General features: G+C 41.7%; 1 protein-coding gene across 1 annotated transcript in view; it reads right to left on the bottom strand.

Annotated features, from left to right (window-relative positions):
• DLG5 (discs large MAGUK scaffold protein 5) overlaps window positions 1-16797 on the bottom strand; it is a 95483-nt gene that overhangs the window by 68545 nt on the left and 10141 nt on the right. The gene's annotated exons all lie outside the window — the stretch shown is intronic.

The following is a 16797-nucleotide window of genomic DNA, read 5'->3' as shown; positions in this document are numbered from 1 at the left end:
TAACCTGAATTACTCATCTTCCGACAACTTAGCAATCAGCTCACTTCTACTGCTCATAAGGCCTTCAAGAAACATAGATCGTTGTCCAAACTCAGACTATGTGGGAGTCAATGCTCCTCTTTTGAAATTCAAGTGTCATGAGATTTGATTCTATCAGAAACACTCTACTCCTTGATCAAAGCAGGCGCCTTTAGGAAAAAAAAGAAATCACCTTACTCACTATGAAACCTGGCACAATACAAAAGCAATTTCCCTTCAGCCTTGAAATGAGATGCACGCTCCCCAGTTAAGCCCTAGAATTTGAGTTCCCTTTATACTGCTTTTCACAGCACGCTGCAGCATTCAGTTTAAATAACTCCCTCTCCCCCAAGAACAACAACAAAGCAGTGCCCTAGGATGAATAGTTTCCTTTTAGCCATCTCAGAGCAAGGCATTAAATTTGACTTTGTTGCATTGTTGTACAGGAAAAATTAACACACAGAGTTTTATACAGGAGATGGCTCATATTGCAGTCCCTCCTTTCAGTTTACAGTGATTTACATGAAAGGGTAACAGAGAAGACATACCTCAACTAAATCACATACTCAAAGACTTCTTGTGCCTCCCTGACAAGCTTTTCCAATACTTTAGTCGGTCTCTTTCATTTAGAAAGAGAAGCATAAGGTGGGTGGCTCTTTTTCCTTTTGGTATAGAGAACAGAAAGTTCTATTGCTGCCAGCAGTAATTCCATATATCTGAAAGTAATATTCTACAGAAACAAGGTCCAAGACTCTATTCAGGAAAACCAATATATATCCCAGTTCCCTACAGACCTCAGGTCTAACTCTTATTTAGGATAATTTTAATTACAAGGAGATTGCCAGAACTGCAAAAAGGCCACTAACACACAACAAGTGCTGTGAACAGGACATTAAATGGATTGCCAAAGTGACCAAGACACCAATGCCTGAAGAAGGGCAAACAAGAGCGAATCCTGCCCTTGTCCATGCAGGACCTTTTGAGCAACCCCCAAGTAGTCACAGAGGCCCCAACTAAACCGCTCTGCACCGCTGGATGCGCCGGGCACCGACACGAGCTCGGACGCGGCGGTGTGGAAAGCGCAGTATGAACCCCGAGCACACGCAGGCCACAGACTGAGCTGCTTGTGAAGACAAACACGCAGATATGAAAAGGCAACTGCACCTACGCCCTCATTTAACAACGCAATTAAGTATGTCCTTAAGTGCTCTGCGCACTGGGCGATTATCACACACGCCAATTACCTATTCTGCAGGAATAATTTGTTGCAAACATCCCCCAGGGAAAGCTTCATGCCTGCTCACATGTTCTCTTCTCGCTACAGCTGTGCCACCCACAGCAGCTCTTGAACCTCCCCAGAGATGGCCCTTGGCAGGACGGCAGCACTTGGCAACCTCTTCATTTAACCATATCAACACCCACATTTTGCTGCTCCCCATCAACATCAAATATGTAGTAAAAACAGTGCCTCTATACCCAGACTTGACGCATGCGTAAGGCCTTGATAACTCTTCCTCATTCTAAACCTCTAGGGAAGCAGCTTCCTTCACATCTTCCTTGAACAGATTGTGATGTTACTGACAGCATTTCTAATGGAGATGGGGAGCAAGATCAGTGTATTGGTTTGCTTAAAGCACTCATTAGATTCCATCAGCACTAGGCATATCCCTACACAGCAAGAACACTTAGTTAGTTACAGCGCCTGTAATTAAAGGTTTGAATCTGGTTAGGATGGGAGGCACCTTCAACTCGCCCAGTTAGCAACGCGCAAAGGAGCTTCGGAAACGGCTACGCAGTGGAGCAGCGCGGCCTTGAAACAGCCCCCGTCTCCATTTGCTGCAGCCTCTGCTACTGGAGCTCCTCTCTCCAGGACATCTTCACCACCTCCAACTGACTCGCACACAGCGCTGTGTCATTTGCTGTCACGGTAAAAATATTTTCATACTCTACTCTTATTACATACTTAAGAATATTCAAAATGTTGCAATTATAAGCAACTGAGTTACAATTATTTCACACTGTTGTCACATGTACCTTTTGTTATGTTACTGCAGCAATTTTATACCAAGAGTGAATGCTTGGAAAAGAGCAGGATGTCTAAATGTGTAAAGTGAAGAGCACATAAATCAAATAGCTGACCTGAGCTCAAGTCAGCAGCTCCTGCTTTTCTAATTGTGGCATAATCCCTAAATTCCTCAAGAGAAACATTGCATATTCTCTCTGCTTGGATAATACCTTCCAAAAAGTGACATTTTGAGGACACTGGAAGATTTGTCAGAGATTAATCTGAATATTAGTTTTGATCCAATAGGAAGTGATTCACACTTCAAAATCCCCAGTGCAATAATTCTCAAGGGATTTTAATATGTATAAAATAGAACTGCTGCTTTTCTTTTTAAAGAATAAAATCACGGGAAAACTTCAGAGAAAACAATGCAACTTCTTTTATATAAATATATGTATAAAAATTGGTCTTGAAATGCCCCCTGAAAGAGGCTGATAGTGTACAGGTCTCTAAGTCATTGTATTCCTTGCCTGCGCTATTTTTAATCCTGATGGGAAAACAGATGCCAACTTTTCAATGGAAAGGCTATATTTTATGAATAGCTAGTGGTGCCTATGCTCACTGTTTTATCTCAAATAAAATGCAGATAATCTTCCCCAAATGGGTAATAAAACTAAAATAAACAAACAAAAAATGAAGAAAAACAACAACCAAAAATAAAATTTCATATACTTAAAATAGATGTGGACTTTTTCATCAGGGGCAAAATCTGATAACCTTAACACTACTACTCTTGGTATAATGTCAAAGGGATACAATGGTGAGATATAACCTGGACAGCACATTTATTTTCTAGAACATTTTCTACATGTATTCATTGGTTTATCCTGACCAAGGCTGGTAAGCAGCTATGGAATCTGGTTTATTTTTCCGCTTTATGAAGTGTGCTCTTCTCCATTCCCCAGACATATTATCAGTGCAAAGGGCCTCAACACAAAATGTGAACACGTTCCAAATGGCAGCAACACCACCACACCGTCATACAACGACACCCGCCTTCCCTCCCACTCGGCTTGCCTGGCACAGTCCCCCGCGCTGTCAACAGGGATCCCAAGCAGAGTCCCGCGGCCGGTCACAGGCTCCGAGGAAGCAGAGCACAAGCCGTGGGGAGCTGCTCGGGTCACGCTGCCTGTGCAAGCTCCCTCTGCTTCCTGTGGAAACACAGCGCGGGATCCAGCCACGTCTCCACAAATTAGGCAGGTCGCTGGCCACCGGCTCCACAGGCATAAAGCACAGGAGCTGTGATGATCAGTCTTGGCAACTCTTCCACATCAACCGAGGGGAAGCAGCCTCCAAGGCTTAAGAGTGAGCCCAGAAACTGCGCCCAGGAAGAATTAGAAGCTGTTTGATTCAAATAAATAAATAAAACAAAACACGCACACCGAGTAGCTTCCTCACCGAAAAGCACAGCCTCAAGTGCTTTCTGGCAATGCCATCTGGGAGCAATTAAATCATGGAAAAGAAGCCAACAGGAAAAAGTTTGGAAAAAATGAAACAAAATCTGCGCTACTGTGGCCCTTTGGTTAAGTGAGCAACATCCTTGCCCTGGAAGGCCGCATTACACAAACATGCTTTGTTAGACAAGGCAGAGCATCCTCCTCACGGCTATTTTTAGACCCAGCCTCTGCGAGTTCTCATAAAAGTTCAAATGCTCAAGAGGACCATTAACCACTTCTTGTTCAGACACAAAACAGACCAGCATCATTTCTCCTAGCCTCCGTGGGGACATCCATACAGCAAGGACGATCTTGTTTCATGACCAAAGGATTTCAGTTACGTTTTTTAAAAACCATTTCCCTTGTTCCTCATCTCTCTGTAGAAGGGAAAGTATCAACTGGGAGTAATTTCCCATCCATTGATACTTCCTTATCCACACAGCAAGTCTCATTCCTCCGGCCAGGAACACTCGGAGTACTTCACAAACCACATATTGGCATGTCTGGACTTGGAACACCTTCTTGCCCCCAACAAAATTACACATTCACTCCTACACCAAATTAAGAGTAGATGCAGGTAAAAGCAACATCCAACAAATTAAGCATCGGTGGCAATGGCAACTACAGAGGACAGAAAGCAATATTCTAAGGAATTACTGTGGATTAATATCCAGTCAAAGGACTCCAGATCAAATGACGCCACCATGTTTTAGTGAAATATAGAGGTGCAGTGGGATTTACTTGGTGGCTTTGAAAGCACAGTGCATCTTGCTAACCATTCCTCATCCATCAGATAAGAAAGAAAAACAACTAGCAGGGCTAGTAGAAACAGGACAGGGAAATGCACGCTGGCATCAGCAGTTACCCTTTGTCCATTAGGAGACTGGAAGACAATAGGGAGAGGCAATTCCACTCTTTAGTTTCCCTCACTCGTGGGAATCCGAGCCCTAATGAACCTGACTGCTCTTTATGATTCCAGGTCTCCCATCCTTCCCATCTCCCGCTTGCATCTCGCTGCAGAAACACAGATCTAGTCCTAACACCCCATCATCCCTTTTCACCTATATCTGCTTTCTGATGTGCTACTGCCTTACTGAAGGCAAACTCTTGAATTTTTCTTCTTTTTAAATTTTGTCCATCTTAGCAAGAAAAACAGAGATTTTATCACTGAGTGGAGGGGAAGCGGCTATGATTAGTCTTTTAGACAGGAGACAAACACGATTGTCTGAAAGCAAACAGATCAATTTTTCTGGGACCAAAAAGTCCCCATCATGACCCTTGGCTCCAAACCAACACATGATAATCTTACAAAACATACATGGTCTCATCAATAGTACTGTCTCTTACCAAAAAGCTAATATTCTTTTTCAACATTGTACTGTCTCTGAAGAATATATGCCCACAAAATAATGGGAATTTTAAGTGATAATGACAAGTGAAAACCTAATTAGTGAGACAGGTAGATTGCTTATTTGATCCAATTCCTGACAGTGTGCTTGGTGTTATAAAGCATATCAACTGAACAATTTTCTGTAAAAAGCCTTACTGCAAGACAGTAAAGGTGGCTGAATTAATTTCTAGAAGAAAAAAAAATAAAAGAAAAAAAAAGTCACTGATGATATGATGAAGAAAGATCAGGTTTAGGCTCATCTTTCCAAAACTATGAGCTGTCAAACTACTATTATTTCCCTATTCCAGACGTCTCTAGCTGCAACACCAACAATATTCTGAGCTAAGTGCAGTAGCCTGTATCTGCAAGATGCACATGAGTGTATGCCTAGTAATGACTGAAAGCATTATTACCAGTTTTGAAATTTCCAGGGAAGATTTGCTAGAACACAGAATGCCCTTGCACTGCACACTATGCACCTATGTTCCTTCCACGAACAGTGCAAGTAGAGAAGAAGGGTAGCTGACGTTTCCACATGGCCAGGAGTCTTAGCCTGCACAACTCATCATGAAAAACTGAAATCCACTTGAAGCACGGTTTAATTACTGGGCATTTCTCCCAAAACTAATGGGAAGCACAAAGCTCTCAAAGACATTACAGCGCACTAGTACCACTCAAAATCTCTTCTCCAATGGTGAAGTTTTGAAAGGCCACAAATACCCATAAGACATCGTCTCCCTGTGACAGATGTAGGCATGGAAGAAGTGGATAAAAAAAGAACGAGCAATAGACTGTTTGCAATGCAGCATGCTTACTAAGAGGAATAGGACTGGAGAAACGTCTGCGTCCTGACACCAAACGCTCACCTGCTGAGCAGTAGCGTCAATGGAAATGCGCTCCTCAGTGCTCTGCTCCCTGTGCCAAACCTCCCCACAGACTCCCAGGGCACTTAAAGGGAGCTTTTGTGCCCCTGAAACTAGGAGGGGATAAGCCAAGATGGGCCTGAGTGTCACAGAGCTGGTGTAGAGAGTGCAGATGAGGGGATAAATGTGCAGGTCTTCTTGATCAGGGACAGTTAATCCTGTTGGGGCTGCTGATCTCACCATGACAGCCAAGCTAACACAGCTAACCTAGCATAGCCACAACACCAAGCAGCCTAATGCCAAAAATATCCAGAGAGCAAATCCTAAGACACATAAGGCAAGATAAATTGGTGAAACTTTATCATTTTCTATTCATTTTGATACTATGTTAGTGCATGCTACATTAAAATCTAGTCAATAAAATTCAATTTGCTAAACAGAAATTCATGTTAGCATACAGGCTTATTTCCACTAGGAAAAACTTTGTGAACTGAAAAGTAACAAGTCCTGTATAAAACAACCTGCAGGTGGCTTTTCGCACACATGTGCCTTTCTCCGCTGCAGTGAGGCAACACTGAAACTGTAACAGACAGCATGCTTTAAGAGGAGGAGGTCATAAAGAATAAACTACAAGTTTGCTTTAAAATGTCCTGCTGCCTTGCTGTTTAGCTATGAATGACAGGAAAGTGGACAGTGCTGCACCCTGCGACTTGTAAACGCAGGTTGCAAAGAAAACGAGAATGACAAAACCCATACGCTGCTACCATGGCAGGCAGCTGCACGCAGGACCGTGTGGCACTATTTTGCTTGTCAAAAAGCTGGGCTTGGAAGATGGTGTTTTCCTGCCTGACTGGAAACACTGCTGAAGAATGGAGGCAGCCAAAGGTTTGTTTGGGAGTCAAGCGCTGAGAGAGACTGCAAGGGAAGGGTGAGACCAAGAACCGGTGCTACGAGGGGAGCCAGCGCCAGCCTGTCTTCACGTGCCCACGCCGGCACGGGCCGCGGCGACACCTCATGGGCCGCGGCTCACGAGGCCGAGCAGCAACGCGCCTCCTCACCTGTGCTCGTCACCGAACCCACTCGCGCGTTACTCAGCTCAAGCAAAGCAAAAGCTAAACCCGTCTCCCCGCAAGATGCCTGTGCCACAAAATTGAGCACCACGCAAGTGGAAGGAAGTATCCAACTGAACAGGCCTCATGCTGCCCCATGGGGTTTTGTGCCAGGATACCCAAAACAACAGCCCTGACTCTCCAAGGCTGGCGCTTCACAGGGTGAGCAGCAGGCCCCACTCTCCTGTTCTGCCTGGTTTTCCTCAGAAGAGCCAGGACATCTCTTCCTCAAGCTAAACCATCCTTCACACATAGCCCTGGCAGAACTACTGCTGTGCGCTGCACTGCACGAGTATTGTCCCTCTTTGTGACTTATTTTTGTGTTGAGGAGAAGCTGATGCGTAGAATGGAAAAACATTTATCCTTTTAAACCTCCAAACAAAGCTTATTTAGAGCAGTATGGTGATTTGTCCCTTCTCAAGTGCTACAGTAAATATTGCACAAGTAAAAGCTCTGAGAATTGGGATTGTTCAAATTCCAGATGTTCAGTGATCAACCCTCAAAAATAAGTCTCCTTAGTCGGAAAGTCTTCTGGTGATATACAAATGTACCTACTATATGTATATGTATTAAAAAAAAGTATATATGTGTGTGTGTGGTGTCTACATGTATCTGTGTAAATACAAGCAAACAAAAAAAAGCCCTGTAAGTGTTCCAGTATGAGTACCTACCACCTTCCTTTCCCTTTAAATGTATTTTAAAATAAACTCAACTACAAACACAACATATTATAAAAAACAAAACTGTTCCAAGTTGCTGGTCTACCCAAGTCCCTAATTGCTGGTCATGAGCTCTACCACATACCTTACCCTATATTAAAAAAAAAAATCTTTTAAGAAAATAATCCAGATTATCTTCCCTTTGGTGTGACTTTTAATCAGTCTCAAGACAACGACAGGAAGCCGCAGCGGTTGGGGTTTGAACTGAAGAACTCTGGACTCCTGAGCACTGAAAGGGAAGTGGGTTATGACAGAGCCATAATCAAACCACAGAAACAGTCTTTTAACCTTAAAGTGTTCCACTACATTACACTGCACAACTCTTACCAGAAATCATACAAATTAATGCTTGGATAAGAAATCAATTTACATGATTGCCAGTAAAAATATCTTTCCTTCTTTAAACAAATTTTAGCAATGGATTTTGATTAGTTTTTGCTTGAAAGCAGCAACCCTACATACTCCTACAGCCCAACTCTTGCAAATAAAGTTCAAAACTCATGGATTTTTTTCAAGAAGCAAATCACAGCTACAATCAAATCGCTAGGAAAGAGAAGGGCAGCATAAAGGAAGTGCAAGAATGAAAAGAAAAACATTACCCCTAAATTGACGTATTCTTATTCCATTTCCTTTCCACATCTTTGGGGAAAACCAAGCAGAAATGCAAAGGAATAGCTGATTTCTGCAGAGAGCCCCCGAAGCTCCCCAGCACCGGCTCAAGCAGCTCAACTTGCTGGTTGCAGCTTTGCAGCAACGCGCTGCAGCGTCTGCTCCCTTCCAGCTCCAAAGGCTGCAGGTCCATCGCAGACAGGATCTCATCTAAGCCACTCCCCAAGGCCTCAAAACCCAGCAGAGCTTTGGTATTATCACTTCACCCTTGTTCTCCTCATCAAGTCTATGATTTGCAAATAAGTCTCTGATGAAAGCCCCACAAGTTCACTTAATAACCATAGTAATTATCACCTGGTCTCAGCTGCTTTCTGAGTAACACTTGCTTTTCATTGGCTTTACTAGATTATAGGAATAATGTATTTGTTGTACTCCACAAAGTTCTTTCAGCATTGCTTTCGGGATGGGTGAGCGAGTCCTCATGAGCTAATGCAAGCTTGAAAAAGCTCAGAACAACACACCATGAAAAAAGCAACAAGGTGTATATTTAAAAGTAGCCACACCGCTTTTCCAGGCAGTATCTAGTCATATACATCAACAAGTATTCAGTTGAGCACCTGTGATTTAAAAATGCAAGCTGATGCTAGCATGGAGGGAAGCTGAAGAAATTAGATTTGCGCACACTGAACAACCCACTATTACTAGAACATTATTTAACTGAAGCTGCTAGAAGTATTTGTATTAAAGGGGCATAAAAATAGTCAGAACTGATGATGCTAAACGTGCGTGTGGCACAAATTCATAATAAATGATTCCTGCATGCAAATCACTTTAGATATAGTTTCAAAATATATAATTAAAATGATACACTTACTCATATGAGCATATTGTTATAAAGACAGGTCTGCAAAACCACCCAGAGCAAAAATCTTTACAATTTATGACAATGTATAAACATTTTTACTTTTGAAATATTTTATTCAAAATGTCAGGTCATTTATCTGCACAGATATGGGAAAGGTAAACCCAAAATCAGTTTCAATGATAAATAAATACAAGTCCCCTTCCAAGAGTCACTAGAACAGTAAGTTTAGACCAGAAATTTTAGTAGAAAGTAACACATAAGTGGGCAAATTGTGAGAACCTGGGCTGAAAACCCCGAGCGCTGAAGGGCTGCGAAGGCAGCCAGGACACGCGGTCTCCCTGGAGCACCACGGACTGCGCACGGCGCGCAGAGCGAGCGCGGCACGAGGAGGCCGACCCGCGGCTGCAGCCCCCGCGCACGGCTGCACCGGGAGGGCCCCGCGCGCGCCCGCGAGCAGGGGAGCTGCTGCGGCCCAGCCACGGCCGCGGCGCCCACAGCAAACCGCAACAAAGGCCTCTTGTTCCCAAGCCAAGCGGGCGAGGGGAGAGCGGCCCAACCAGTTGGCCCGGTCCTGTCCGCGGGCTGTGCTGCAACAAAGCCGCGCTGTGACCTCCGCAGACAACCAGGGTACCGTGGTGTGGGGTTACACACTTGCAGCGGGTCACTCGCCCACGGGTTTTGGGGCTGCGGTGCTGGTCTCTTCGCAAAACTAGCTTTCCCATTGCCCCCAAGCCTAGGGAGATAACTGCAACACTGGCTACTGTGCGCAAGGCTTATTGCAAAAAACAAACTACAATTCCCGAGATGAGCTAAGCAGCCTCAACATACATATTCTTATTTTACTTCGTACAGATATTGAGAGATCACACAAAAATCAGACTTAAGATTCAACTCCACAGACTGAATAATACACACAAGCATTTTCTCTTAAAGAGCAGGGCAAACATGTTAACTGAGCAGCGGGTAAGGAAGGGGGTCTGGAGCCTCTGGAGCAGTAAGTGAAGGCCATAAGCATGCCGCTGCCATGGAAGATGCTGTGTCACAGCAGTGAAGAGCATCACTCCCCTCACAGAGGCAACGGCACAAGCCTTGCTGCAGAGGAAGAGAAGACCATGATGAAAGAAGGAATGTTTCTCAGCTTTGCACACACACTGTGCAAACAATTCCAGAATTGTACCTCCTTACAAAGAAACCAGACAGTATTTTCTTCATCATTCAAGACATGACCAGAACCATCACCCCATAAGATCACTCTTAAGATATCCACTCTTGACCACAAAGGGGGAAAGGAGGCTTAATGCAAACAGGAAGAGAGTTGAAATGTCTAGACACCCACACAAGACAGCCAATCTTTAATACAGAAAAACTGGTTTTAATTGTTAAGATGCCACAGTAGTAAAACTCTTATCAGACATCTTAGTCCCTTGCCAACTCTTACCATGGCTCTAGTAAAGCTAAAAATCCCTTCCTCCTCTGAGAACAGGTCAACTCCTCTGAACCAAGACACAACCCAGACAGTTTTGCAGCAATCCTATTGAAAAAGGCTCCTTGAGACTGTCTATGGCCAGCTGTAAAATACCCCAAACGGCAGAATTACTAGGCCTTTTTCATGTTGCAAAATACGGATCTTACACAATTGACAGACAAATAATAAATACTAAGTATATCCTTGCACTCAAGATAAGCATGAGAACTGTAATAATGCACAGACACAATTAAGTAAATTAGATGGACAGTCAATCTGACAAAATGACCCTTTAGGCTGACATGTCCTCTCATATCTGTCTCAAAACTTATAAGAAAATGTCAATGACAGTAATTCAGACACTTTTAAAAACAGAATTTGGAATTGCTTGCTATCAAAAATTAAAAAAAAAAAAAATAGAATCTGCTATTGCTCCAAAAGGAGATAATAATTAAGCAAAGTCACATTAAAATGCTTTTTAATCCTGAAGCTGCTTTTTATCTATATAAATTCAAATTATTTTCTAAAAAAAGTACATTTAGTGCAGATTATCTAAAGACTCCGCAGGCAGCAACAGCTAATGTTTCCAAATTTAACCTCAATTCTCAAGTTCTATTCTTTTCTTTTTTCCCCTCCAACAACCAGACCATGGTTCACAGATCATCCTGGTAGATCTCGCTCTGCCTAGATGCTGCTCTTCACAAGTCCTTCGACTGCACAGGATCTTGTTAAAGGAACGTTCAATATCAGTTTTAAACTACACACACACAGTCCTACAAGACTCCTGCCTAAAACAGAGTTTATTTTCCACAAATCCACAAATAAAATTAATTCACATTTACCAGCGCCTTGGTTTTCCTAATTTTTAAGCAACTTCAATAGGGGTGCCAGCTCATGAATGGAGTCTCTACGTTTATGTAAATAAAAACACAGGAACCCTGGAGTTTGCAAAATATTTTTCAAGTTTTATCTTCAGCATTTCTTTGGCATGTGAAATCCTTCTCCTGCAGGATTATCAACTGAGACCTGGCTTGACAAGGTAAGTGTGACCCTAATGCTAACTCATGAAAGCAGCAATATCTTCATAACACATAAGAGAGGAAGCTCTTGCTTAAGAGGAACACATGCTTATTCACCTTGTTAAATTGAACTGGAAAGCACTGCTTTTAATGAAGGTTTTTTCTGTTGTTGTTGAGGAGGCATAAGGTGTTACCTTACTGAAACTCACTTTACCTGAAGAACTAAAATCAGGGGCTCAAAAGACTGGTTTTCCAGAGTAAACAAACAAAAACAAAAACCAAACAAAAACACACATTCCATCCTCCATTCTGAAGTTATAATTTAGCACATAAGATGAATTTAACCAAGATAATAAGTAACCATACATTATCCCTCTAATTCCTCCATGCTTAAATACTTTGAAATCATAACATTTTGAAGGGGATGGATTTCAGCCAGAGTAGCAGCAGAACAGAACACTTAAGAAAAAAGACAATCTTAGCATCATAGTTCAAAAAACCCAAAATATCTATTGCTAAAAAATAATATTTTTGTGGGGAAAGAGCAGTTTAATAACACTAAGATAATATATTCTCAATTACAAAGGTTTTACTAAAGTCATGCCAACATCAGACTTATGTTCAACAGGAGTGCATCTCAAAAAAAAAAAAAAAACAAGAAAAAGCACTACCTTCTGTATGTTTTCTTTTTTAAAAAAAAAAAAAAAACTTTCAAACATTTTTGTGATAAGAGAAAAGGTGCTTCTACTTGCTTTTTCTTACTAATTATAAAGGCAAAGAGGAATAAGCAAGATGACAGGATAAGCAAAATTGCCAAGAGCAAGATAAAAAAGTGAAATAAACCAAAGTGGCATGGGAATATATTTATATATACTTAATTTATTCCCAAATTATGAGAAAAGAAAGATCAAAATGCTTTCATTTCATGCCCTATAATCAATGCTCTTTCAGAGCTGAGTTTTCAGACATTTATGTAAAGTTGACTCTGAATTTTAATTAATATGTTGCTGTAAGCCTGGATTCTCCATCATACAATTCATTTTAACCCCATCCTCTAGCAGAACAGGGTAGAGATAAGAGTCAGACTGATGTAATTACAAAGTCCATCAGCTGTAAGCTACTGGGAGAGGTTTTCGGCTTTCCCTGCAGTTCTTCACTGTACAGGGTAGTGGCTATTGTTTTTCCTGGAAATTTACTGGAACACTTCAGTTCCTGTTACCCAGTGACAACACTTCAAAGCTAGCTTACGGTTACATCAGATGCTTTAATATATTGATTTTGAAAATTATGACAAGCGCATTCATATTCCTGCAGGCTGCACTGACTATGAGAGCACTGGAGTGTGAATTCACTTTTGAAAAATACACTTTCAAGCACAAACTACACAAAAAATACAGTTCAGCTTGGCAAGCCATTTGTTTTTCTACAGCACCATCTTCTCTGTCACAGAGCTTGATCTTCACACACTAGCTGTATTCTAAACAACAAAATCCCTTTCCGTAAACCTTCAGTTCGTTATTGCTATTGTAATATAGACATTAATATAAGCTGGCAATTTTTGTTAATTTTGAGAGAACAGACAAAAACACCTTCCACCTAAGGATACACTACTCTGATAAAAATGAACTTTTACACTCATAGCATCAAAATAAAACCTTGTTTAATGCAAGTCAGTTAGAACTAACTCAAACAGGCTTACATAATGTTTCCAACAGCATGAGCCATGGAACAGAGGTATCTAACAGCAAGGCACAGGACATTTGGCATCTACCACTCACTGCAAACCTGTCAACACCCTTTTTACTGTTTGAAAACTGTATGAGATGGCTCATTTGAAAGTTTATGATGCTTCCATTTTGAACCCTAGACATTTAAGCAGCGCAATAAGAACATTATATCTCTGTATGCACAGTGGATTCACACAGTACCATCTTGCACAAACAATTTCTATATATGAGAGTAGGAGCCCAGGCTGACAGTAAACTAAGCCCTGAATGGCTATTGCGCCCATCTAAAGGTCGAAGTCTCCCTTGCTTTACAAAACACTTTTTAATTTGATTTTCTACATAAAATTTAGAGAGCAATCAGGAAATGGACTTAATGCAATGGAAATTAAACCTGGCAAAACTTTCAGAGGTTAAAAAAAAAAAAAAAAACTTGATTTTAGGATTGTCCATTAATATATGTAACAAAATACAATTAAATCTATTTATATATATTTTCCAATAGAGAACACTGCATATCTGGCCATGCCCAAGCCCAGGACATGGGCTCCTGACAAGCCTCCTGACCTTCCTTTTTTCTTTTTTTCACCCAAACGAGTTTGGACAGTAGATATATGTTACTAGAGGCAACATCTACTACATAACTGCTGGTAAGAAACGGCTTTTTAAAGCACTTCTTAATTATACATGACAGGCAATCTTTCACGCAAGCATTAAGCTACTAGCACAAATTATCCAGGCTAACTTAGATGACTTTGCACCAACTCGCGCAGGGGATGCTTGGAACGGCCGCTGCGGATGCAGTTGCAGGGGTCTGTTCTTGCTGCCCCGGCACAGACCCGCAGCCCTGCTGGGCAGCTGGCTCTCCGCAGCACCGCGGCTCCCCAGTCCGAACTGCACAGCAGCTCCGAAACCGTGACAGGGATTAGTTGGGTGCATGGGCATTTGCACGGGCGAACGGTGCTGGGCATTAGCTAAGCAGGGCCCAGCAAGGGTCCCCAGCTCTGCGCACAGGCCAACTCACATCAGTTCCCAAGACCACTTTGTTTTTACCCCCTTAAATACCTATCTAGTGTTCATCAAAAGGAGGAGTTGATGCTTTATTAACTTTATTAACTACACAGTATTTAAGTTGTTCTCCAAATACAGCCTGCACTCTGTATTGTCCACGGCACAAATGCTCAAGTCCCTCAGAACTGCTCCATCACTTTACAGCGTTCTTGCACTTACGGAATTTTGTTCCCTATTTTTTAAGTAGGAACTCAAGATGGGAATTAACATCAGTGATGCTGGACGTTCAGCCTAGATATTCTGCAGGGCAGAGAGGTAAACAGTCCCTATAAAGTTGCCTAATACATGTGTTTGATTTGGCTGCTAAGTATGGCACTAGGCATGGTTAAGGAAAATCTGAACACAGTTCTTCAGAAGACACCGGTCACATGTGCTCTAAGATTCTACTTTTCCTTCATGCCACCCCCTAAAAATCCAGTACCTACCTGCTGCCTCCAAGCCAAGCAATGCTCCTCATGCTGCTCATCGCTGATGCCCTCTCAGCCATCAGCCCGCCCTGTGCCCTGAGCTGGACAAGCTCTCTGAAGGAAGGCAAGACGTTGGGTTACTAAGCCAACAAGGTGTCCATAAAATGGCTGAGCTTAAATTACACACAAGGCAGCTGGAAAAGAAAATTGCTCTGAAGAGGTTACAGGGCACTATGTGAAGCTGAAATTTGGTTTCGAACTATCATGAAATCAGCATCCTTAGCTTATTATTCTGAGGTTTATTTCTAATAAACCCTGCACAGATAGAGGTCTTGGGGACAGAAAGCTCTCTAGAAGACACAGAATAAAAACCTGCGGGGTGTCACTTTCAGTCAAAATGCATATATGCGCTATGCCCGATAGATACAACCAAACAAAACTTTCAAGGACTCAAAGTTGTTGTACTTAAACCCCATTCTTGATCTGAGTAAAGTTTTAGAAAAAAACAAGTGCTAATTAATCCACATTAACAAAACCTATGGTTAAGTAAACTTTGGGTAAGCCGCATTTAGAAAAGACAGTGTCAATTTCTGTGGGCTGGTAGAAAATTAAGATAAAAAACATGAAACATTAGCTTTGAAGTGATTAAAAAAAGATCATAATGAGCTCAGCAAGAGCTGTGATACTATTATTTGTTAAAACAATCCCTAATTTTATTTTCAGAGTGTTGCAGATAGTAGTTACCTTTATAAATGTTCAAAAGAACTTCACTGTCCAGAATAACTTCAGATCATACAAATCTGACACCTGTGATGTTTGACATGATCTCTGCAAACCAGTAGGTAATTCTGGAAAAAAAACAATCTAATCTTTCCTAAGTTTTTGAGTGAGACTGAGGCAATCAATACTTGTCATTGGAGACACTTCTTTAGAGAATGCAGAGTAATCTGTCCAGTTAGTGCTTTCCTGTATTTGACCCTGCTGTACATAGGAAAAGTGTGCCAAGTGACTCATGGGATCTTGAGTCTAAGGCTCTTTATGATATTGTGCCATAATTACAAGCTCTACTTGAGACCACACCGTTGGGGCCAGGGCACAGAAGAACCCCAAGGTACCTTTTGATTAAATTCTGTAGTATTAAGCAAAATTAAAGAAATCACTTACTTAAATGGTATGTCTCATTTCATTACCTTGTAAGGTATTCGAGTCTTGGTGTGCACATATCTAACAGGTCTCAATACCACTGTCACGACAGCACCTAGATTCCTGAGGGTACTCAGTGGAGCAAGGGGAGAAGGCCACCTTCACTGCACAGCCTGCCTGACTGAAAGGCACACAAGGACACTAAGGAAATGCAGAGCAGAATTCAGTTAATCAAACTGGGGCTCCATTCCCTAATTTAAGGCTCTACTGAAATCAACAGAATTCAACACACTTCTAATGGCTCTCTGACACAGTGCTAGAAAGGGATTCCTTTGATTACTAAGAACTCTGAATAAAATGTAGGTATGACCCAGACCCTGATACTAGTTAAAATTACATCAAAATAATCTAGCTTATGCAATCAAAAATGCTACAGTCCCTATCTATGATTCAAAATTACCTTCCTTTATTGTATTAAGTTTGAGGAATTACTTTCAAAAACTACAAAGTTTTAACCATGGCAAAGCTAACACATTTCTGTGACCAGGGCAGCTCAGTGGAAGTGCACAGCTGCAAACCCTGTTATTTCACCACAATGTGGAAGACCTACTGCATCTGAGCCCTCCTTCCAGCTTCCTCTTCTAAATAAGCAACCTACAATCCAAATAAGTTAAACTGCTGGATATGGTAAAATAGCACCAGAGACGTGACCAAAGAGAAATGCAGGCACCTATGGAATGTATCATCATAGTTTGGAATATTGACACCATCATCTCCGGTTCTGTAGAAATAAACAGGCCAAGAAGCTTTCAGAAAGAAAACAAAAACACTAATCTTCTGGTATAGATACATAACTGTATGAAGACAGTTATAACCATTTTATTTTTTCTACAT

Source organism: Tinamus guttatus, unplaced genomic scaffold, assembly GCF_059628265.1.
Source record: "Tinamus guttatus ecotype Peru unplaced genomic scaffold, ASM5962826v1 Tinamus_guttatus_pri_ptg000246l, whole genome shotgun sequence".
Classification (NCBI taxonomy): domain Eukaryota; kingdom Metazoa; phylum Chordata; class Aves; order Tinamiformes; family Tinamidae; genus Tinamus; species Tinamus guttatus.
Note: the sequence above shows the minus strand (reverse complement) of the source record. Positions and strands in the feature narration are given on the sequence as shown.